Here is a 25,409-nt window from a genome sequence, read left to right as displayed (position 1 = left end):
TTGTAATTCCAGAACTTTGGGAGGCTGAGGTGGGAGGATTGCTTGAGGCCAGGAGTTTGAGACCAGCCTGGATAAAATAGCAACTCTGTCTCTACAAAAAATAAAAAAAAAAATTAGCTGCATGTGGTGGCATATGCCTGTAGTCCTACATACAGGGGAGGCTGAAGTGAGAGGAGTGCTTGGACCCAGGAGTTCGAGGCTGCAGTGAGCTATGATTGTACCACTGTACTCCAGACTGGGTGACAGAACGAGATCTTGGCTCTAAAAAAAGAAACAAACAAAAACAAACAAACAAAAAACACCAAAACTGATCTGAAGAAGATTTCAGGCAAAAATTTAAAATTACTAATCTCTTGTCATAACTCCAAAAGGATTTCATATCTATAGCTACAGAACCTACTTTGAGTATTTCCAAGCCTCGACTCAGCCAACTCTTGAGAGATCCCACAGTGTGAAAATATATGAATCGCTGGTGCTTGGGCTAAGTGCAAACCAATCAAGGTTTATCAAGTGTGAGTTAAAACCTGCTACGTAATTTAAATGCCATCTAGTGGACAAATGTAATTTTTAGTCTTCATTCAAAACAGTTTTCCCCATACCTTTAAATATTGTTCTTAGGGTGATTTAGTAAATAATTTTGAGTCAGGGATATGATAGCTGCTTCTGCTCTTGGAGTAAAATGAAATTGGAATATGATAAAAAATGTTTAGCAGTTTGAAGTGTGCAAGGTCATTTGTTTATATGGCTACAAAACAGAGTTGTTGCTTGGTTTGACCAATATGCCACTGAATAGCACCAGCAGTTATAATTTCTTGTTTTGTCATTGAAAAATAAGAAAAGTATATATGGAATGTTAGGTATCTAGTATAGGAGCAAATTTTAGATATTGATGACCAGAGGATTTAAATATCAACTTTCAGTCTCAGAAAATTGAAGAGCTGTGAGGGAGATAAGTGAAAGTCATGGACAAACACATTAGCACGATTATAATAATAGTGGCACTAACAGCAGCAGCTAACATGCATTAAATGCTTATATGCCAGCCACTGTTCTGAGTACTCGTATTAACTCACTTGATCTTCACAACAACCTAATGAGGTAGGTACTATGATTGCACCTGTTTTCTAGACAAAATTGAGGCACAGAGTGTTTAGATAGCATGCCCACTAGAGAGATGCTGGGTAGGGATTGAGCATTAGGAGTATCCTTTGGTCCCTTAGCTGGTATTGATTTTAGTTAGTACTGCTTTGGTGGAGCGATCCTCAGAGAATCCTGAAAGTCCCTTTAGTATAACCAGGGAAGTCAGCACTTGGTCATCCAGGGTCAATGCTCCAGGCAGAGTCTGGGAATGTTGGCTCAAATATAAGGCTGAGCAAACAGGGCTGTCTCTGGGTACCTGACCAGATCAGTTTTGGTTAGACTCACCTGTTCTTCTGGCTCTGTTGAGTGAATCACCCCTGGAGAATTGAGAGTGGATATTACTTTTGTGTAATTGTGGTCTGGGGTTATTTGTGATCTCCTTCCCCATCTCTTTACTCTAGATAGCAGAGTTGATTGATTTGAGTGCAACCAAGCTAGCTGTGGTCATTCAATAAATAGGACATTGTTAGCATTTTTCTTCTTGTTGGTCACAAATCTGGTTCTGCTATTTCACTTCAGGCATGTGACCATTTAAAACTCTAAAGATAAGAAATAAGTTTATTCCTTCACATAGTGCCCTGTTGATTTTGGTGAGCCTCACAAACAGTTTTTGAGGTCAATAACAATGGGTTTATTGCCCTCAATTTACAGATGAGGAAGCTGGGACTCAGAGATATTAAGTGGTTTGTCCAGATTCACATGGCTACTGGCTATAGAATTAAGACTAGAACCTAGGCATTTCATTGGATTTATTAAAACATGCATACACATACGCACTCATTTCTCTAGGCATGTAGTATTAATATGTGTGCATGTATAAATGACAATAGCAATTGAATGTTTAAAAATTTTAAGTAAAGTGGCTTGATATGAAAATGAAAATTATACTAATTCCAATTTTATCATCTATTTCCTACTTCCTCAGTTACTACTAAGAGATCTTTAAAAGAAGGATAGGCCGGGCGCAGTGGCTCACGCCTGTAATCCTAGCACTCTGGGAGGCCGAGGCATGAGGATCGCTCAAGGTCAGGAGTTTGAGACCAGCCTGAGCAAGAGCGAGACCCCCTCTCTACTAAAAATACAGAAAGAAATTAACCAGACAACTAAAAATATATATAGAAATATATAAAAATATATATAGAAAAAATTAGCTGGGCATGGTGGCATGTGCCTGTAGTCCCAGCTACTTGGGAGGCTGAGGCAGGAGGATCGCTTGAGCCCAGGAGTTTGAGGTTGCTGTGAGCTGGGCTGACACCATGGCACTCTAACCTGGGCAACAGAGCGAGACTCTGTCTCAAAAAAATAAAAACAAAAAAAAATAAAAGAAGGATAGATAATTTAGGTGTTTTACTTCCTCAAAGACAGAATCAAGGTAATCTTTCAAAGTTTACTCAAGCCCTCTAATTGTATTTTTTTTAATTTAAAGAATCTTTAAATTTTCTATAAAAAATTTTCTTAAAATTTTTCCCATAAGATAATATACATCTACAGCAGTTTTACAAGCTTATCATGCTTAATACAATTTATCCAGAAGGAGGCAGCATTTTACTATTAAACTGGTGCTTTTGCAAAGGTCCTAAGAAGTTTTTCCTTCGTTGTTTTTTTAAAGGTGTAAACTACCTAAACACACACATCCAAAAACCTTTCAGGGCAAAGATTCTTGGACATCACTAGAGCTTTGCATATTGAAACAACTGTAAAATCCAAATCCTGCTCAGATTAAATGCATCTATTTAGTAAATTACAAATAGCATATATGGTAGCCAAATTCATTCCATGGAGTGGAAGGAAGGGAAAATGAATGAATCAATTACTGCTAACTTGTAGAAAACAAGTATTTGGTCAATAAGAGATCAACTCTTGGAAAAAAATTTGATTCACTCAGAAATAAGGATAATCAATTAGTTTTAATCATCTACTTGGATTCATAAATGTAACTTGCTGTATCTTTCCTTGTTTTTATAGAATCATAGGCTCTTTAGAAGGGATCTTGAAATTTCATGTAGTACATTGCAGTGATCGCTAATCAGAATTCATTTTATCTAGCACGGAAAATGAGAGTCTATCTGCTTCCAAAGAATCAGGAAGAAGGGGATTCCAGTGCGATGGGGAAATTAAGTTATAAGAATGACAGGAAGGCGGGGGGATTTTTTCTGTTGCCTTGTATTTGACACAGGGCCCGGGCTCAAAACAGTAATTGGGGTCTGACACTTTCTCCAAGGTGTTCCTAAGGGGCTGAAGAACTGGACATCAGTCCCCACCCACATTCCCTGCCCCTTACCACCCTGTCCTTGGTTTATAAAAGGCGTCTGGGGAGAATAGGCTGGGGTGATTTCCCCCTTTCATTGCAGAGAGGCAGCTTCCTACTTCCACTGCCAAGTGAAGAAAGAGGCTCCATGAAAATGGTTTTTAGGGACTGCCCCTGGTTTGATCTCTGCTTAGGCAGCAGACTTGCTAGACTACCTGTTCCTACCAGAGCAGAGAAGTTGAAAGCTGGGGAGAGAAGGCTGGTCAGAGAGAAGAGGCTGCATGGGAATAGCCAGCTTGCCTACCTGTTATGTGGCATGGCCAGGATGTAAGAAATTCCTCAGGACAAGAGGACATAGGGAAGGCTGCTGCCTTTGAGCCACCTTGCTGGGACACCTCCCTCCTGTCCCAGGACTGTGCACCATGACTTGGGGCATGTTAGTGGGGATAGTTGAGGGAGTGGGTGGAAGAGCTGAGTCTTTTATATAAAGGAACTGCACAGTGGGGCTGTGCCCCAACCCCTCTGATGGACTCCCACCGTGCTCCCCTAGAGGAGACTGGAGAGACTGGCTCTCACACTCAGGGATCACTGGAGAAGCAGAACAGCTGGCAGAGAGAGGGCCACAGCTGAGCCTTCTGGGTAGAGACCCTGTCCTTTCCTTCTCTCTCTTCCTTGCTCCCATACCAGAGGGTCCAGGCTTGGGGGAGGGAGGAGGGGCGTCTTAGAGCCAGCACTTCCTCGACCCCATCTCACTTTAAGCCATGGGGGTTCTCCAGTCTTCTCTGGAGTGGTGGGAGCTGGAGGAGATAGAATTTAAATAGAGCTTGAAATGGAAGTTTTACATTGTTTTTTAATAACCAAGAGTGAATAGAAAGTGATGCAATATGCCCAGGTTTTCATGGAGTGATGGGAAAGGGAAATATGGAGTATGGATGAAGGCAGGGGTTAGGAAAAAGTTAAGCACTTTCATATTTATGCCTTTGTAAGTAGAGATAAATTGACTACATAAGTATGTAATGGGAATGCTATTTAAACACTGATATAATTTTTATTTTTTCTAATTCCTGTTCCTCTTCCATCCTTCACCATTAAGGCTTATTTCCCAGGGAAGGCAATATCAGAGAAGTTCTGAAGGAAATAAAGACAATCAGGATATTCCACTCAATGGAAAGAGAAAACAGATATTACTTGTGGTTTCTAGGAAGCTGTATGGTGTGTGTGAAGGGGATGGGCAGGAAGGAGAGACAGACAGACTCACACATGCACACATTCTACACCCAAGATGCGGAGAGGAAGCAGAGCATGCGGGGAGGCAGGGGGTAAGTGCTCAAGTGAGAGGACCCTGATTTTCTCCTCATGCCTTCATGGTCAAAGGAGAGAGGGAGTTAGAACATAACCATGTCTTTTTTCAGGGGTCTATTCCAAGAGGAAGGGAATTTTCCTTCCAGTTTCCCTAGATACAGTCTAGGAAAATTGCAAACCTTCCAGGAGACTCACGATATCCAATAGGGAACCACCCAGGCAATGAATTAGAAATGGCTGAAGGTAGCGTCTGAGCTGAGAGAGGGTCAAATACAGAGCCCCAAGAAAGCTTTGGCTTTTGTGATGTGGAAGGATCCAGAAATTTTTACGTGCCTTGATGCAGGAATTAAAACCATGAAACATTGGCTGTTATATGATGTAGAGGACATTTGGTATTATATGATTTTTTTATTGTCTATTTTCAATGTAAAACTCTTAGTGAATATTTAGGAAAAAACTAGAGGATTTGCAGGGCCAGCCTGGGCCAAGGTGGGCCAGTTAACAAGGACAAAGACTCCTGAGACCCTCAGCTTTGCCAGAAGAACTGACCACAAATGTCACCAGCGGGGTATGACCAGGTCGTGCAGTGGACATGTCTGAGGAGGCCAGTCCTGGGGTCAACTGTCCCCCTCAGCCACTCCCAGAGATATGTAATCTCTGCCCTACCCTTAAGTCCCCATTTTTTGAGGGAAGAGGGGAAGAATAAGGGAGGAGAGACAATATTTCGAGTTTGGACTTTGAACTGACTGCATACTTACCTAGAAGAGATTGTTTAAACCAAAGTAACTGGCTGGGTGTGGTGGCTCATGCCTATAATCCCAGCACTTTGGGAGGCTGAGGTGAGAGGGTCACCTGAGGCCATGAGTTCAAGACCAGACTGAGCAACATAGCAAGACCTTGTCTTTACAAAAAATAAAAAATTAGCCATGTGTGGTGGTGCATGCCTGTAGCCCCAGCTACTCTGGAGGCTGAGGCAGGAGGATGGCTGGAGCCCAAGAGTTGGAGGCTGCAATGAGCTATGATCATGCCACTGCACTCCAACCTGGACAAAGTAAGACCAAGACCTTGTCAAAAAAGAAAGAAAGAAACAAAGAAAGAAAGAAAAAGAGAGGGAGAAAGAAACAAACAAACAAAGAGAGAAAGAAAGGAAAAGAAAGAAAGTAGCAGATTGACTCTTAACAGGCAAGAAAGAAAGAAAGAAGGAAAGAAAGAAGCAGATTGACTTTTTTTTTTTTTTTTTTTGAGACAGTTTCACTCTGTCGCCCAGGCTAGAGTGCAGTGGCATCAGCCTAGCTCACAGCAACCTCACACTCCTGGGCTTAAGCGATCCTCCTGCCTCAGCCTCCCAATAGCTGGGACTACAGGCATATGCCACCATGCCCAGCTAATTTTTTCTATATATATTTTTAGTTGTCTGGTTAATTTCTTTCTACATTTTTAGTAGAGACGGGGTCTCGCTCTTGCTCAGGCTGGTCTCGAACTCCTGACCTTGAGTGATCCTCCCGCCTCGGCCTCCCAGAGTGCTAGGATTACAGGCGTGAGCCACCGTGCCCGGCCCAGATTGACTCTTAACTGGCAAGTTTGTATCTTCCTATCCCACCCCATCCCACCACCTCCAAAGGTGCGAATGGGGGCTTGTGAGATAGTTTATATCAGGCATGATACCACCATCTTTTGGTGTGTATAAATTGTAGTGTCATTAAACGAATCCTGCTATAAGTATTTTGCCCTGCCCCCACAGTGCCTGGGTGGGTAGAGCATGAGACTCGGGGTGGGGGGGGGTAAGGAGGGAAAAGAGACTGAGAGAGAAAGAGAGTTTGAGGGAGATGAAGAGGGAGAGAGGAAGTGACCTGGAGAGGGGAAGAAAGAGGAGGAAACCACAGGAGGGACTTAGCCACTGGAACAAAGGAGTCTGCCTGAAAGGCTGAACTGTTGGGGGAAAGAGAGAAATTAGAGAGAATTCTCAGGAAGTCTTCCTCTGTGATGTTCGATGTGACACCCTCCTGATCTCAAGACACCTGTCAAGAAATACATTCCTGTTCCATCTTTTGGATTTGCTCTCCTGTTTTCATCCTGATATGCTTGGGTGTGTGGGGACTGGCTTCAGGGCCTGAGGCCCTGGAGTCACACACTTTTCACACAAGGGTCATGCAGGCTAAAATTTAACAGGCTGTCATTATTATGAAGTCTGTCTTGTGTCGGTTCCCTTATGTTGAAACATGTGACATCCTTTCTAGTTTTGTCCCATTGGAGAGCAGTCTGTCCCTGATCTGCTTAACAGTCATTTTAAACTTAAGTTTGCTATGAAATCGGCCTCCAGGTTTTTCTTTCCTGGGTGGAATAATCCCAGTTTCCTTATTCTTTTTTCATGGGTTGCTGTAGGCTTTCCTTCTGAGTTCTTTAATCATCTTTAGCCTTCCTTGGGTTTGCCAGGTACGTCTTCAGTTAATTAGCCTAGAGTAGGGTTAGCAAACACCACAAACAGTGTTGGCTGGCGTATTTATGAGTTATACACTATCTCTATTAACTACTTTACATTTATTTCTTCAAACTATTTGCTTAACTAAATAAAAGGTCAAATTTTAGTTATAATGATCTCAGTGATTTTAACTGTCTTCTGAGTTTTTTGGACTCTTTCAGACTTGGATCGCATTGCCTTTTGTAATAACACTGGCTCTTACACGCTATAGAGGGAGGACGTTTGGTGTTACATGATTTTTGGTAGTCTATTTTCAATGTAAAACTCTTAGTGACTATTTAGAAGTTTGGTTTATTAAAAAGTTAGAGTGTGCATTTATTTAAAATAGACAATAGATGTCTATTTTGGCTGATGACTTGTCTATTGAGGCATAATACACAAAAATGCTGAACATTCCATTCAGCCATGTGGGACAAACTGGGAATTCTGAGGGATTAAATTTCAGTATAGGACAATGGGAAAATTTCATACAATTAAAAGGAGATGGGAGGAAGGAAATGATAAGTCTATAATTTTCTGGAAAAAAATTAAAGAAAGATTTTTTTTTCTATGTAGAAAAGTAGGGGAAACAGTACCAGAATTTTTAAAATATATTGTGTTTATGCCTTGAATTTTATGGTTCACTCTGAGGCTTGAAAATGATATTTGCAAAAACTGATTGTATTGTATATACTGAGGACATCTTTCATAGTTAAAGGGCTACCTGTGATATTTGAGAATATTATCAAATACTTCAGTACTCATGATATTAGGCACAAAATTATAAATGTAGTTTAAAGGCTTTCTTGAGGTTACGTTGAAATTTTTTGGACAAAGTAAAAGGTATTTTGAGATATCAAGTACATTATTTTATTTTTGACCAAAAGAATAGAAAAGTAAAGCTATGTTTAAGAATGTTTTGTAGCTGCAAATGATGTGAAAATTTGAGCTAATTATTTAGGTAGTTGAAACATAAAAGTCTGAAATACTTATTAGAGGCAGAAGTGAGTTGATGTTGAATCCTTTATTAAATTGACTTTGTTCTCTTAATGGAGAATCAGCCTCAAAACTGGGAAGTGATAAGATCAGAAGTAATGTTTTGGTTTTTGGTTGGTTTGTGTGCATCATTTTGGTAGCATATTATTTATTTCGTGCTCAGTTGAAACGTACTTAGCCATTAGAAAATGTTTTCTCTAAATACTCACTTTATTTATTTTAATTTCTTTGACTTTTGCCTTATTTCCTTCCATTAATTTTTTTTGTTCCCATTAATTCTCCTGTTCAAAATGGAAAGAGAATGGTCTGGGATACGCTTTCATTCTCAAGTTTGCCCATTTATTTTCTGACTGTCAGTGAACTCATTAATCATAATGCAATCCTTGGTGAGAGATGACTAAAGATATGCATTGTGAAAGAAAATGAAAAGAGGAGGGCACAGAGGAAGATGGTCCAGATTCCGTCTCCAATACCAGTTAGGTTATATCAGACTGAGGAAGTAAAATTAACATGCCTCAGATCACACCCACTCGGCGGCATACATTCGCTAACATCCAACCCCATAAAATCATTAAATCACAAAACAGATAAATTATCATGCTGAAAAATATGACATAGGTGCAGCTCACCTACCCTGAGTTCTCCTGTCTCTTCTGACATATAGTTGTGTCTTTTCCATCATTGTAGGCAGACTAGAAGTGACATCACATTTGATGTGTAATCAACATGATTAATCAGCACTGAGATGGGGCATATCAGACAATTCTGGAGAACCAGGCCTGAGGCCAAGGAAGAGCTATCTTGCATGCGCAGAAGAAAGGAGTGTCAAACGGCGTGCCTATCTTGGGGACCTTGACCTTCCAATAAATCACATCATAGCACACCCACCACTACAACATTTCACATTTTTCAAACAATTATGGCCTAAATATCTTGGACATTTTTAAAGAAATAGCATTGCCATTGTAGTTCTATTTTTATATAAGTGAAAATAGTGGATTTCCACAGAATTAAAGGAACAGGACAAGGCATCTAGCATTGTTTAGTGCTGTATGAGACTGGTAGTTGGTAAGAAGTATAAAAATCAAAGAGAGATGTATGTAATGATATTAGCCAAACTAAGTCTGGAAATGTGATTTTAGCAGGTCTTCACCTTATTTTATTTTGTGTCTTTTCCCATTCTAACAACTCCAAATTCTGTTTTTTCTTTTTCTTTCCTTTTTTTTTTTTTTTTTGAGACAGAGTCTTACTCTGTCACCCAGGCTAGAGTGCCATGGGGTTAGCCTAGCTCACAGCAACCTTTAACTCCTGGGCTCAAGTGATCCTCCCACCTCAGCCTCCCGAGTAGCTGGTACTACAGGCACATGCCACCACGCCTGGCTAACTTTTTCTATTTTTAGTAGAGACTGGGTCTCACTCTTGCTCAGGGCTCAGGCTGGTCTCAAACTCCTGAGCTCCTCCTAGAGTGCTAGAATTACAGGCATAAGCCTCCTCACCTGGCCTCCAATTTTTTTTGTATTTCTTTAAACCTGTTCTTAGGAATGTTTTAGGATCAAATTTGTGATTTTCAGCCATATGTTACCTCTCCTAGAGGTATTTGCATTTAAGCCTTTTCTTTCTTTATGAAAGATAAGTTTTGTCCTCAGTAAAAGGAGTTTCCAAGTCAAAAAAGGCTGAGGAAAAACTTTTTCTTTTTGAAGTAGAAGGTCCTTTCTAGTACAGTTTTGCTTGCTTCTTCTGTAAGTATGAATGGTTTTTGTCTGTAAATATTTCTTCAAATAAGTAAGGTACAAAAATTCAGAGACAGCCCCACTTAATTAAGTGGAAACTCATTAATTAACTTCGAGATGACCATACTATTAAAAAAATTTTCTGGCTACACCCTGACACAAGCTGAGAAACCTTCATTGGACCACTTTAGAAACATCCAAAGAATGTGACAGAATTGGATTTTCTGAAAAATTTTCAGATCTCTTGCTGTTCATTTTATTTGTCTATTATTTGGAAGGGAGCTTATTCAATTTTTAAGTGTGTTTTATGGGTGACACATGGGTACGATGCAGAAAATCACTAATGACAATAAGACAGGATTCCAAGTACATCAGACATCCAAGTTTGTGTATGTTATATGTTAAAACATGAGTTTGCATTTCATACAAGGCCCTGACTTAGTTTTAAGATTCCGGTATTTTAATGACCCATCCAGATCCTTTTTTATCATTCCTTTTTTTTTTTTTTTTTTTTTTTTTTTTTTTTGAGACAGAGTCTCACTCTGTTGCCCAGGCTAGAGTGAGTGCCGTGGCGTCAGCCTAGCTCACAGCAACCTCAAACTCCTGGGCTCAAGCGATCCTCCTGTCTCAGCCTCCCGAGTAGCTGGGACTACAGGCATGCGCCACCATGCCCGGCTAATTTTTTCTATATATTTTTTTTAGCTGTCCATATAATTTCTTTCTATTTTTTAGTAGAGATGGGGTCTCGCTCTTGCTCAGGCTGGTCTCGAACTCCTGAGCTCAAACGATCCGCCCACCTCGGCCTCCCAGAGTGCTAGGATTACAGGCGTGAGCCACCGCGCCCGGCCTTTATCATTCCTTGATGATTTTGAAGCTTCTACTTCTCAACTTCTGCCAGCCCTTGCCTTGTCATCCCTGGAAATATCACTCCAGATTTTTTTTTCCTTTGATCACAACCTTTTTTCCTTCAACTTCCTCCATTCGTCAAGCCCCTCAAAATGGTTCTTTCCATTCTGCCCTGGCACTCCTCCCTGTGCCCTGTGACTGACCCGTTCCAGCTTCTTGTCTCTTACTGCTCACTCGGGGCCCTTAGCAGGAACCTTCTCCGGGCAGACCTGGCCCTTGAGAATATGTATTTAGAAAGCTGAACAGCTTTAATTTCATTGCAATGAACTTCCTTCTACCAGCTCCCTCTTCTTCCTGTCTGTAGCCCCTCCCTTTTCAAGTTCTTTGCTTTCTAGCTGCATGTTTGTGAAAGAGAGAGCATAGGGAGGGCCTTAGTGTATACTTAACGACCTGTGTCACCCTGCTCACATTCTAGTGGCTGATAGAACTGTAAGGGAGGCAGCAATACAGAGAGGTGCAAAGACATATTGATGAGCATTAACAGTTTCTTTGAGATCAGCCTTGTAAAGTTGTTTTGAGGATTAAATATAACATTTATTAAATATTTAGCTCAGGCTTTTTAGATAATTCGCTCAATAATTATTAAATTGTTTGGTATTCCACTTCAGTGAAAGTTGTTTTTATCATTGTAAGTTGATGCATTAGCATTCCACTTCATGTATTTCTGTGAGCTTGGTCAGTGTAAGCCAAAATCAGAGAGGTTAATCCACACTCCGAGTATTGCTCACACCACATTTCTGGGTCTGTATAAACAATGACCAACAAACATCACCCTGTGGAGTTCCATTTTGGAGGCACTTTAGTCAGCTCCCAGGTGAAATTGCTTGGTCACAATGAGGGCCTTTTTTGGAATTGCACCAGGTTCTATAATATATTTTTTTGCTCTGATCTTAGTTGGGCTGTCAATACTAAGAGCCCGGGGTTAGGGTATCTGTCGATATAGATTTTTTTGTTTATTCTTAGTTATGTCTAGTAAGCTCTTTGTTCTATTCCTCTCAGCAGTTGCTGAGCTCTTTTTAGGAATGCTGCTTGGAGTTTCCTCCTGCTGTAGCCTGGAGCAGTGTTTGCCTGGAGGTCCTGCTCCTCACTCCCTTGCAAGCTGTACTCCCCTAATCCTGACCCTGAATGTGTCACCCTTTCTAACAATTCCACCCTTTGCATCTCTAATCCCTCTTCCCCTTTGCCTCCTAGATCAGGGCATGCCTACGCAGGGGAGAGGCAGGGCACATCTGTCTCAACATCAATTTTGCTCAGTAGTGGGAAGTAAAAGCCATGATTTTTATTTTGAAACAAACATAAATATATTAGGGAATGGAATGTAAAATCCTCTTGAATTTTGAATCTAGAACTTCAAGAAATTTTTTTCTCTAAATTGAGTGGAACTCCTGCCCTGTTTCTACTTTGGCTTCTTTTACCATTTTGAATATACTGGGAAAGAGTTTAAGGAGCACTTTCTTTCACTTGCTCATCTGGTTAACTTGGACTTGTTTTTAACAAATCTAATACAGATCCTGTTCCAGCATTGCATCTCCTCTATCAGGAGGAGACCATTCCTGATGTCCTCTGGTTGGTGGAGATGCATTTTTTTTTTTTTTTTTTGAGACAGAGTCTCTCTCTGTGCCTCCAGTAGAGTGCAGTGGCATCATCATAGCTCACTGCAACCTCAAACTCCTGGACTCAAGAGATCCTCCTGCCTCAGCCACCCGAGTAGCTGGGACTAATAGGCATGAACCATGACACCCAGCTAATTTTTTCTATTTTTAGTAGAGATGGGGTCTTGGTCTTGCTCAGGCTAGTCTCAAACTTCTGAGCTCAAGCAATCCTCCCACCTTGGCCTCCTAGAGTGCTAGGATTACAGGCATGAGCCAGCACACCCCGCAAAGATGCTTCTTTTTAATTCTTACAGCATGCATGGCTCTCTTATGGACCTTGTTTACATTTCATTTGTTATTTAGTTATTTAATAAACATATACATTGCTTACTAAGGTCAAGCCAATCTTCTAAGGTGTATGTAGGTGTGTGTATATGTGTGTATGTATGTATATATGTGTGTATATATGTATGCATGTGTGTGTGTCTATGAAACACTGAGGCACAGAAGTTAAATAACTTTCTCAAAGTCTCAGGCAATATAAGCCATAAACCACAGCTGGTTTTTGAGCTCAAATATCAGACTTACTGATATATTATACTCTTAGCCACTATGTTATGCTGCCTTTTGATGAATTTTAATTGTTGATTAACTTCTCTTTTTTTCTTTAGATTATAAGGGCCTTGAAGACAGGGCTTTGTTTATCTTTGTATCTGTCGAGTCTAGAATGGGGCCAGGCACACAATAACAGTGCAGCAAATGCTGGACAACCCTCTGAACAGAGAGGGTGGAGCTCACTAGAAACTGTACATCTGGGCCATGTGACTTAATGACCCTATCACCTTCTTTATGTACATAGCTAGTAGCTTCTAATTGTTAAAGGAATTTTAAACTCATTTCGTTCTGTGCTTAGTGGAAGAAATTGTGAAATTTTTGCATAAAATATCTTTATACAGTTTCCTGGAATATTTTAACAATTTCTTTGAATGTCTGAATGGGAATTCTAGGATTCCAATTTCCCTCTGTATCTCGCTTTTATGATGAAATACGGCTTAGTTGTGCCTGTTCAAGGTTTGTAGAAGTTCAGGGACCTTTGTGCTGAGCTCTGAGATTTCATTCTGTACAACCCGTCCTAGAGCTCTGATTTCAGGGACAGACTCCCCCCAAAAACAGCTTTCGAGGCTTTGAAAGTATAAGCAGATGACTTTACCTTCAATACCAGTAATTTCCCTTGGAATTGTTCCTGAGCTACATCTCAAGCAGCTGATTTGGATCAAAATTTTATGTTCCCTGTGAGTTGAGTCATTTTGAAAGCATACTTGTTGCAGGTGATGACTGGTTAGAAATAAATCTACCAACTGTTAGCTCCACATAGAAGTAATCACGAGAGTTTTAAAAATCAAAATCTTATTTTTCTTATAAAATATTATTTTTTCATGAATATCAAGCTGGGTCTTCCTTATTTTGTTTGTAATCAAAAGGAGGGCTTTGCTTTACAGCAAATTTTAACTTTCTCTTGTGGTCCTTGTTTTCCCTGACCCTACTTTATTGCACACACACACACACACACACACACACACACTTGTTTGTTTGTTTCTATTTGAAATATTTAGAGAAAATGTGGTCCCTGCAGTCAGTCCCATGTTTGCATTCATTGACTCACTAATATGGCAAAAATGCTATTTAACTTTTACCATTACCTAATTTGCATCTGATTTTCTTTTTCAAAAACTAGAAGAAGTATTTACACATATCTTTGTATGACCAGATAGTTGGAATTATGGCAAAATTATTCTCTCTCCTTATTTCCCTCCCTTTGACCCCTCTCTTTCCCCACCTACAACTTTGAAAACAAATAATCAGTGCTTTTATAGTCAGAAAGTACCTTGAGTGGTGGCTCATGCCTGTAATCCTAGCACTATGGGAGGCTGGGGCAGGAGGATTGCTTGAGCTCAAGAGTTCAAGACCAGCCTGACCAAGAACAAGACCCTGTCTCTATAAAAAAAATAGAAAAATTAGCTGGGTGTGGTGATGCATGCCTATAGTCCAAGCTACTTGGAAGGCTGAGACAAGAGGATCACCTGAGCCCAGGAGTTTGAGGTTGCTGTGAGCTATGATGATGTCACTGTACTCTACCCAGGGTGGCAGAGTGAGACTCTGTCTCAAAAACAAAAAAACAAAAACAAAAAAAAAAAGTAGGATGAAGGAGAAAATATTTCTGTTTCCTCTTGAGAACAATCTAGCAATTCTGCTAACATACTGAGAGGCATGAATCAGTCCAGTGAGGCCAAAGGGATGATATGGTTGAATTTAGATCCTGAAGCAGTTACTTTGGATATAAATGATATAAATGACTTTGCCACTGATTGTTTTTTTTTAATTTCAGTATATTACAGGGATACAAATGGTTAGGTTACATATTTTGCCTTTGACCCACTCAAGTCAGGGCTACGAGCATGTCCATCTCCCAGATGGTGCACACCGCACCCATTAGGTGTGAACGTACCCATCCCCTCCTCCCCTCTCCCACCTGCATGACAGCCAGTGAATGTTACTACGGTATGTGTTGATCAATTAATACCAATTTGATGGTGAGTATATGTGCTGCTTGTTTTTCCATTCTTGTGATACTTCACTTAGTAGAATCGGCTCAGTTCTATCCAGGGTAATTAATACAAGAGGTGCTAGATCACCATTGTTTTTTGTGGCTGAGTAGAACTCCATGGTATACATATACCACATTTTCTTAATCCACTCATGTATTGATGGGCACTTGGGTTGTTTCCACATCTTTGCAATTATGAATTGCATTGCTATAAACATTCTAGTGCAGATGTCTTTTTTACAGAATGTCTTTTTTTCCTTTGGGTAGATGCCCAGTAATGGGATTGCTGGATCAAATGGTAGGTCTACTTGTAGCTCTTTGAGGTATCTCCATATTACTTTCCACAGAGGTGGTACTAGTTTGCAGTCCTACCAACAGCCACTGAATTTTTATGACATATTAAGGTCTATGGGCTGGAAAGATTATAAAGGACAAGAATTTAGGATAGTATATTTAAACTATATGTTGAGTATTATTTGTGGTAGGTAGATATCATGTGAAAAGCATAATAACTGACACAGCAGATTGATGATTCACATATTCACAATTAGAATATGTAAGAATGTGTGTACGTGTGTATATACATATGCATTTATTTATTTAAACTCAATGGCAAGAATATTTATGGTCCTTCTTATCCCAGAAAGGATGTAAGATTATTTATCAAAATATACATGATATGAAGAGATAAATAAAATTGAAAACAAGTAGATGAGAGCACCAGAACTTGAAATGGAAGTAGGAAGATGCAAATGAAGCTACGAGTTACATTATTGCATGAAATATGTGCTGGAAGGATGGATCTGTTTGCTTATGTTGGCTACAAAGTCTGCTCTAAACATCTCAGTAGCTAATACAGCAGGAGAAATAGGCCCCAAAGCAACTTAGGAGGAGCAAAATCATTCCTGATACTAAGAAGCCAGTGAAGAATTTTTCACAAAGAGTGTATTGTAAAATAATAAATCCTCAGCAATATCCTCTGAGTAAATACAAGAACGAGTTTTAGACTGCTGCTCCTTGATCCTGTGCACCCTGAGGCCGGCTAATATTCGGTCCTCCAGAAATAGCTGCTTTGCATTTGTGGAGCTGCTTATTGTTTACCATGGCTTGGAAATCTTTAAGGGAGGGAGGATAGCAAAATATTATTGTTTTTCTAGATTAAATAGGTAACAATGCTTTGGTATAACTAATGTATAATCAGAAGCATTGCATATATATTTTTACCCTAGAAGTAAATAAAACTTTTCTTAATTTCACAGAGTTCTTATTGTTATTATTAACTTTACTGACTGTCATTTGATGTTGTTTATTGAATATTACTCCAGTATTTTCTGGTATGTGTATAAAGGAAAAAGGGCAGAGATGAAGAGTTTTAAAAAAAAAATTTCTTACATGTTTCCTATGTTTGTTTTAGATTCTTTAAAGAAAAAAGAAAAACCATTTATTTGTAAAAGTGATACATGTTCATTGTAGAAGATTTAGAAAATATAAGAACAGACAAATGGCCTGAAATTTCACCATCCAAAAATAAACTTTGGCATGTTGTATAGTATGTATGTTTTTTTGTAAATGGTGTATGCAGTGGTTTAATTTCTTAATTTTATGAGGGTTACCTATCCATAGCCATAGAAACAAGCTTTATAGTTTCTCTACTTATGATTAAGTAAAACTATTGATTTTCTATTTACTTTGAACATACAGAAATATCCTGAGATAGTGTGGAGTGGGAAGAAAAACACAAAACCCAAGTATTTGAGCTTTAAGGCTAGAGACTTGAGATGAATCTGACATTCACAGACAACTCCCCACCTATTTTTAAAAAAATGTTTTGGTATTTATCAAACCCTATTAAGTCTCAGTTTCCACAAAGAAAAAATGTTCCCCCAAAAATAGTGCTTCAGAAAGTGAGATGCACTATACAAATGCATATATTATTGTTCTCATTAACTAACCCTGGCAGCTTGGAAACTGGATAAGAACCCAATCACCAGGGCCCTGACCACGTGCTCTTGACCCTTTAATACTGAAGGAAAGAGGAAGAAAATTAGAAGGAACACTCCAAATTGGTGACCAGATCCAGAGGCCGTGAAGTCCAATCTGTAATCCGCAAGTAAGTGGCAGCCTTCTTTCCTTTGTTATGTTTCTTATCAGCACTTCCCTCTTCTTTTCCTCCACTCTGTTTCTATTTTCCTTTTCTCTTTCTCTTCGTCTTTATTGTCTTGTTCCTCTTCCTCCACACCTCCCTCCTCTTTTTCCTTCTACTCTTCCTTCTCCTCCACTTTATCCTCTGTCTTTTATTGACCTGCATTCTAGATATTTCCTGTTAAAATAGGAAAAGAAAGATAAGACACAGCCCTTAGAATTAAGTTTGAATTTTGAACCCAAGTGAAAAAACTTACATAAAAATTTATGACAATCTTGGCTTTAACCAGGACCACAGCCAAAAAAAATAAAAATCAAAAATAAAAAAATCAAAAATGATGGTCCTTTCTCCTGGAAATCCATAAGTGAGATTTATGGGGGTGGTGGGGAGGTCTGTGATTCCAACGTCACTGCTGAGGTGATGGTGCTTGTCTTGGCCACCTGCATGATGGCTTTCAACAGTCCCACCCATCCCCAGGCCATGGCTGGTGAAAAGGACAACCCTGGAATTTTAAGGAGAGGACTGGGCTTTTTCTCTCACGAAGCCTATAGACAGTTGGCTTACTTCATATATGTATATATATTTTTCAGACCTTCCTGAAAACATGCATGAAAATTGAATTCAAACATATATTAATTATAGAGTATAAGTCTAATACTAACAAACTCAGTCTTTGAAGATGTAGTTCTAATGTGTCATATACGTTTCTTAATTTTGTTCTTTTCCCTCTACAATAAAACATGCTGTCACCGGGTTAAGTCCAATGAACACTGAGTAAGGATGAAGACCTATGGCTTTGGCACATCCACTGATTTCCATCTTTCAATACTGTTACTTTTATGAAACATATTTTTCACTAGTATCAACCATTTCATTTTCTCATTTTCCACTACTTTTTATAAAACATTAATGGCAAGATATAATAAAACAGTCAAACCCTTCCACAGCACCCCCCACTGGCAGAGACGGCTATGCCGGCCAAAGAGAGCAGCTGACTGGACCAAGGGCAGCTCCCCACGTCACACCTCAAAACGTTTGTCTGGATGCCAAGGAAAAAATTCAGAATGTGGCCTACAACTGCTAGTTTAAGGGCCCTAATGTATAATGTATGTAAAAAGATAAAGGCCATGTGGAAGTTGAATTTAGGAAAATGGAGGACCATGTGTATAAGAAGGTGGATGGGGTAGAAAAAACAGCTTAAAAGTAAAATCTAAACAAGAACAACAACAAAATGACAAAGTGGTACCAAAATGAAGACTTTTATTGTTTAGGATGTGTGTTTTATGATTTAATTTTATGTGGGGCATGGGGTGGGGTTAAATGAGACGCAATTTGAGGCAATAAGAGAGAGAAAAGACATATTGCTCAGAGGCAATGAGATTTTAATATAATATATTTTCCCAGAAGCATCGTTAAAGTTGACAGGAAAAAGTAACAATATTTGGAAATAAAAATAAGGAGGCCGATGGGGCTGTAGGTGTTCATTCCCAGTCCAGGGAACTCTACTGAGTGCCTGTGTTCTCTGTGCACTTTGTGGATGCAGAGAGGGTTGAGATGTAGCTTTTACCTCCGAGTAGTTGCAGATGCATTTTGCATAGCACTGAGAATACAAAAATGAAAAGTGGGGATAATCCAAATTGAATAATGAGATTTATTTTTAATGTATTTTAAAATTTGGAATGGTACTAAACTTTCCGAAAAGTTGCAAGTCAGAGCAGGATGGAAAATTTTTCTTTTCTTTTTTTTTTTTTCCTTGACAATTTGAGAGTGACTTACTGACTTGATGTCTTAGCACTTCTAAATACTTCTGTGCGTGTTTCCCTACAAGTACATTCTCCTACATAACCACAATATAAACATCAAAATCAGAAAATTAACATGAATACATTGCTAACTTCTAACCCTCAGACCCCATTTAAGCTGTGCTGATCATGCTAATTATGTGATCCTGTTGAGACTCACACACTACATTTTGTTGTCATTTTAGTTTCCTTCAGTCTGGAAGAAGTCCTCAGTGTTTCTTTGACTTTCACAACCTAGATATTTTCATAGGCCAGTTACATTGTAAAATGTCATTTAATTTGGGGTTGTCTGATGTTTCTTCGGGATTACATTCAGGTGATGCATCTTTGGTAGGTGTGAGGGTTTATTTTAGGTGTCAACTTGACTGGATTAAGGGATACCTCAATAGCTGGTGAAGCACTATTTCTGGGTGTGTCTGTGAGGATGTTTGCAGAGGAGATTGGGGTGTGAGTCAATGACAGAGATCACCCTCAGTGTAGGCGGGCACCATCCAATCGGCAAGGTGCCCAGATAGAACAAAAAGACAGAGGAAAGGCAAACTGTCCCTCTCTCTCCTGGACCCGGGACATCCTTCTTTTCTTGCCCTCAGGCACCAGAACTCCAGGTTTTCCAGCCTGTGGACTTGGGACTTGCACCCTTCCCCTCTCGCTCCCCCTGCCCTGGGTTCTCAGGCCTTCAGACACAGACTGAGAGTTACACCATTGGTTTTAACATTCTGTGGTAAAAGCCAGGTGTGGTGACATGCCTGTAGTTCCAGCTCCTCCAGAGAATGAGGCGGGAGGACCACTTGAGCCCAGGTGTTTGAGGCCAGCCTGGGCAACATAGTGAGATTCTGTCCCTACAATGCAACACTCCGTGCTGGGAAGCCCCCATGCCTGGGTGCCTTCCTCACCCTGTTTGGGCTCTGGCATCCTGAAGCACAGGGCCCTTTGTGTGAACACTCTTCTCACCTGGCTCAGGCTCTGACACCCCCTGTGAGGCAGCCCTACTGGGAAGTCATCCTATTCCTCTGTTTGAGCTCTGACATCCTGCTCTGGGCCACTGTGCTCTCTCCTTTGGGGACACATGCTTACTTTGCCCAATTCATGGCTTTAGGACTGCGTTGTTTGGAAGGGAAGGAAAGAAAGGAGGAAGAGGAAAAGAAGAGGAAGGTCTATTTAAATTCAAAATTTAAAAGAAGAAATAACAATGCCCATTATATATGTGTTTTCTATACTAATGAGAAATGTGGCTTTTTCTAGGTCTTCTAAAAGATTAAAATATTAAACATGTCTTTAAACTTTACATTTATTTTCTTCTTAGGGGACAGATGTAATGCAGGATAATTAGACTCAGATTCCTTATTTATAGTCTTTGGGGCCAGAAGAAAAATCTCTTTTAAAATACAATCTTTCCTTTTTTAATATGCCCAGCAGGATTGGAAAATACTGGGAATTAACAATTATTGGTGAAGAGACTAGATTGTAAAGCTATTACAGTTTAAAATAAAGGTCAGCATTTCTCCCTTTAATCATTTCATGCAATTTTGCCCCAAAGGCATTTATCCTTGTCTTTTTCCATTGAATTGCACAGTAAACCCTATTAATTTAATCCAGATGAAGTCAAACAGTTATTTCTGACTCCATATTATGGTTCTATTGCGGTAATTACTACCAAGTGATCAGTGATTGAGTCTGAAAAATGCATTTAATTATTATTAATTGAATAACCACTGAGTTAATAAAACTGTCCTAGGATATTATATTGGAAATTAATTGAATATAATACATCTACCTTCAAGAAGTTATGCCCTGAGGGAGATAATAGAGGAGGAACAATCCTTTCCATTTAGGTAAAGACAATATATGCTCACTAAATTAAATATTCTCCTAATATTTGGGAGTTGGATGGCTCAGGGAAGCTAAATAACAATTTTATTCATGCAAATTCTTAATATAGCAAGGACCTTAAATTAATCAACAAAGTTATAAAATCTAGTGACTTGTCTGAGAATTTTAATATCTAAACAGGATTAACAAAATCAGTCTATATAATCAATTAATTACTTATGTAAAAAGTCGTAACAAGATCAGGTTAAATCAAGGTAAATAACCTCAAGTCAACAGGCTTAAAAATGTCCACAATTCCATCCCTTTCTTTTTCTTTCAAACCATAAGAAGCCAAGTAATTTTCTTAAATAATAATGTAGAATAAAATATAGGTTTCCTGTCTCTGACTGGCTTGCCTTTACATTGTTCCAGGATTTCACTTCAGGATTCTCACTAACCATAATGTGAAAGAATTGCAGGGCCTTAATGCAAGCCACAATTCTGGAATTGCCCCATAAATTCACAGCCAAAAAAAGAAGTGGGATGATTTGCACTTGGTAATGTAAACATAGGGTTTGAAGGAGTTTTCACAATTAAGTACTTCTGCAGAATACACAGAATCCAGGAAGCTAAAATTTCCCACTGAAAAGGAAAGATGATCAAAATACCCAACAATATGTTTCGTGATTCAGCATGACCTTCAAAATATATCTCATGTTTGCTCTAAATGAATATGTGTGTGTGTTTAAAAACATTAAACAGAGCCTGAAGATAGCTTCAAGGATTCAACTATAGTAAAGAGCATCAAATAACAGAATCAAAAGAAATTGAAGGAAACTGTGAACAAGGATGACAAGAGCAAGGTCTCTGGAAACAGTCAAGAAGAAAGATTACTCACCACTGAATGAGGTCCCTATTCAAGTTCTGAGAAGACAGAAAAGCAATAAAGTGATGAATCAATGAAAAGTACTTTGCTAAGAGGCAAGAACAACACTACAACACTTTTGCTTTCAGAAGTAAATGACTCTACAACTTCAAAGAAAACCTTTTTTCCCCGTCTTCCTTTTCATTTCTTTTTGTTTAAATCTTTAAGATCTCTGACAGAATTGGGTCTGATACCAGCTCAGAGGACTTCAGGAACCGCTGCTTCATGCCCCGTATTTTAAGGCAGTTATTTGCAACATCCTTGTGAGTCCCTGTCCTCTTCTCATCCCCCCAAACCAGGGGTCCACCCCCTGGACCATTTCCTAACAGACTCCATTCTGAAACTATGTGAAATAAAAAAGCTTGCCTGAGGAAACAGAGTTCTTTTAAATTTATAGAGCTTAAGGATTTTAAAAGGGGAACTTTTCCAAGCACTCAACTAGGTTAGGAGGGAAGGAAGGGCTGCCTTTCTGAGGGCTAGCTTGTGTACAGTTCAGAAACATAAAACTTTGGGGTCCATCTGAAAATAGTCAATACTGGTTTAGGAGATTAGCAAAGGTATGCACAGGGAATTCAGACCACTGACTAATCATTCTGAACCCGGAAGTCCAGAGAGTTTCTGAGGTTTTAAATAGATTATATTGTGTATAATATCACATTCTCATACATATGAAACCACAAATCATCTGACTATGAAGTCTATGATCCTCAGTGATGTTAAGAAGTCTTATTCTACCTGCAGTAATCGGATTATTGTCCCAGTTCTTCACTCCATCCTATAATAAAATAATCTGTTCTTGTGTTGGGCCATGGTAATTTGAAGTGCTTCCCACTGTGGGAAGAGTATATTTTTGCATCCTATTGATGTAGGGCTTGGCTAGGGACCTCATTTGGCCAATGGGATGTGGACAGAGGTGACAGTGTGTTCTTTCTGAGCCAAGGCCTCCAGAGGCATTGGCTGCTTGGCATCCACCTCATGTTTCTTCTTTGCTGTGAGGAAAATATGCCATAGGAAGCTGCAGCCAATTCAGCCTGGGCCTAGAAGGGAGCACATCTGAGCCTGAACAAAAATCTCAAGTTCAGCCTGGCCCCCCGTGCCCAGCCACTTTGCACACTCACATAAATGTTTGTGTGTAAACCACTAATATGCTGCTTCACAGGCTTGCTTTCAAAATTTACTTCTTAATATAAATCCTCAAGATCAAATGACATTATAAGTGGCATGATCATCCTTACATATCCCAAATTCTCTTTCAAAATAAGTTGTCTCAGAGCTTCCAAATATAAAAATGTAATCAAGTCCTAGATTAAGTTATGCTTTATAGCGCTTAAAAAAATCTCGTCTTACTTTCTATGATGAATACATGGTCTATTACTAGACTCCTCTATTAAAACATCAAATCATTTTACACACATAAAGTAAGCTACCGTACAGCCATTATACAGGAAAACCCCACACCCTGGGACAATCCAATGTCTACCTCCCCTGCACCTGTACCTGAGCATCTGAATGAGGAGGGAGGGAACAGGTAGAGAAAATCCACTCTGCTGTCTGGTCTCACTTAAGTAACACAGCCAGACAATCCTAGCACATTTTCATGGTAAGCTATCTTTTCCTCTCGCGGAGACGGACCATTTCATGTATTCTCCTCTCTCCTCAGACCTGCAACGCCTTCTCTGCTGGCCTCATTCTCAGCTGTTAGTTTACTGAGAAAAGAGAGGCAATCTTCCTGCCCCCAACTGCACCTGCCTCAGTGTCTAGACTGTCTTCCTTCAGGTTGCAGCATTCAAACAGTCCCTATGCCTACATGGGACAATCTCTCACTGCATGGCATCACTGCGGCCCATCCTGGGCTGCCTCCTCGAGAACTTTGCTCCTGCACTCAAATTCTCTCTTTTCTGCAGCATCAATTTTCACCTCCTTAAGAGATCACATTCCCATCAGCATACAGCATGTGATGTCTCTCCCAAGTTCTCCCCCAGTTATCACTGTTCTTCATCACAAAACTTCTTTAAAACAGACAGCCTGAGCCCTGGGTGGCTCAGTCCTGTCATTCCAGGGCTTTGGGAGGTCGACAGGGGTGGAGATGGCTTGAGGCCAAGAGTTCAAGGTTAAGAGTTGTGGGTGACAGAATGAGGCCTGGTCTCTAAAAAACAAACAGCCTGTATTTCCTCTTTCTTCCATTTCTCCCACTTCCTCACCTCCCGTTTTCTCTCTAACTCACTCCAATCAGGCTTTCATTCCCCCTGCTTCAATGACAGTATTCCATCAGGGTCACTAGGGACCTCTAAGCTGCCAGATCCCCTGGTCAATAACATTTATTACTGCTGATTACACTTTTTTCCTAGAAATGCTCTTCACTTGGCTGCCAGTTCACCATCCTGTCCCAGTTTCTTCCTACTTTCCTGGACACTTCTCTATCTCCTCTGCAGGCTCCATCTGACCTGACCTTTAAATGTTGGAGTGCCCTAGGGACAGTGTCCTTTACTCTCTTTGGTTATCTATCATACCATTTCTAGGTAATCTTAACCAAACCCTAGGTCATCTATTTGCAGATGAATCCAAATTTATATATCCTCTAAGCTACAAACTCACATCTCCATTTGTATGTCTAATAAGCATCTCAAACCAGACATGTCCAAACCAAACTCTTACCTTGTGTAACCTGCTTCTTTCTCAGCTTCCCCATCCCAATAATGGGAACTCTGTTCAACCCGCAGCTCAGCCCCAAACCTGGGTGTCATCTTGGCATTTCTCTTTCCTTCACCCCCCATGACCAATCAGCAAAACCCACTGGCTCTGTCCTCAAATTACCTGAAATCTGATTACTCACTATTTCCAACTCACCACCTTCCACGCCCTCTCACTTCCTTTTGCGTTCTGGTTGGCACTGGCAGAGACAGGGCAGAGAAAGGCACAGTATTGCTTCTCTACTCCCTCTTTGGTTCAGGCCTGCATCTCCAGAGGTAGCCGCATCCCACCACTCCAGAGGCCCCTCCTGCATGGCCCCAGGCAGCACTGGGCTCCCCTGTGACACTATTCCTTGCTGTCTTTGCCCCTTCAGCCCTTGGGGAAGCATCACCTTGTCTCTTTTGCCTTGCTTCCCTATTCGTGCCTCTGTAAACTTCAGACATTCTCTTCATTTGAATCACCTGAGAGTGAAGTTCTTTTCCTGCTGGGACCCTGATTGGCACACTATCTAAAATATCATTCCTCTTTACTTCTCATTATCCTTTTAACTATTTTTTTCTTAGTAGACACTATTAACTGGAATTTATTATCTGGCCCGAAAACAATAGATGCTGGCATGGATGCAGAAAGAAAGGAGTGCTTATACACTGTTGGCGGAACTGCAAATTAGTACATTCTCTACGGGAAAACTGTATGGAGATTTCTCAAAGAACTAAAAGTAAACCTACCATTCAATCCAGAAATTCCACTACTGGGTATTTACCCAAAGGAAAAGAAGTCATTCTATCAAAAAGACACTTGCACTCAAATGTTTATTGCAGCAGAATTCAGAATTGCAAAGATATGGAATCAACCCAAGTGCCCATCAATTCATGAATGGATTAATAATACCATGGAGTACTACTCAATAAAAAAAGATGAATTAATACCTTTTGCAACAATCTGGATGAAAACTGGAGACCATTTTCCTAAGTGAAGCATCACAAGAGTGGAAAAACAGCACCACATATACTCATTATTAAACTGGAACTAACCAATGACTGCACAAGTGCACAGAGGAAA

Source organism: Eulemur rufifrons, chromosome 7, assembly GCF_041146395.1.
Source record: "Eulemur rufifrons isolate Redbay chromosome 7, OSU_ERuf_1, whole genome shotgun sequence".
NCBI lineage: Eukaryota > Metazoa > Chordata > Mammalia > Primates > Lemuridae > Eulemur > Eulemur rufifrons.
This window is presented reverse-complemented; position numbering follows the sequence as displayed.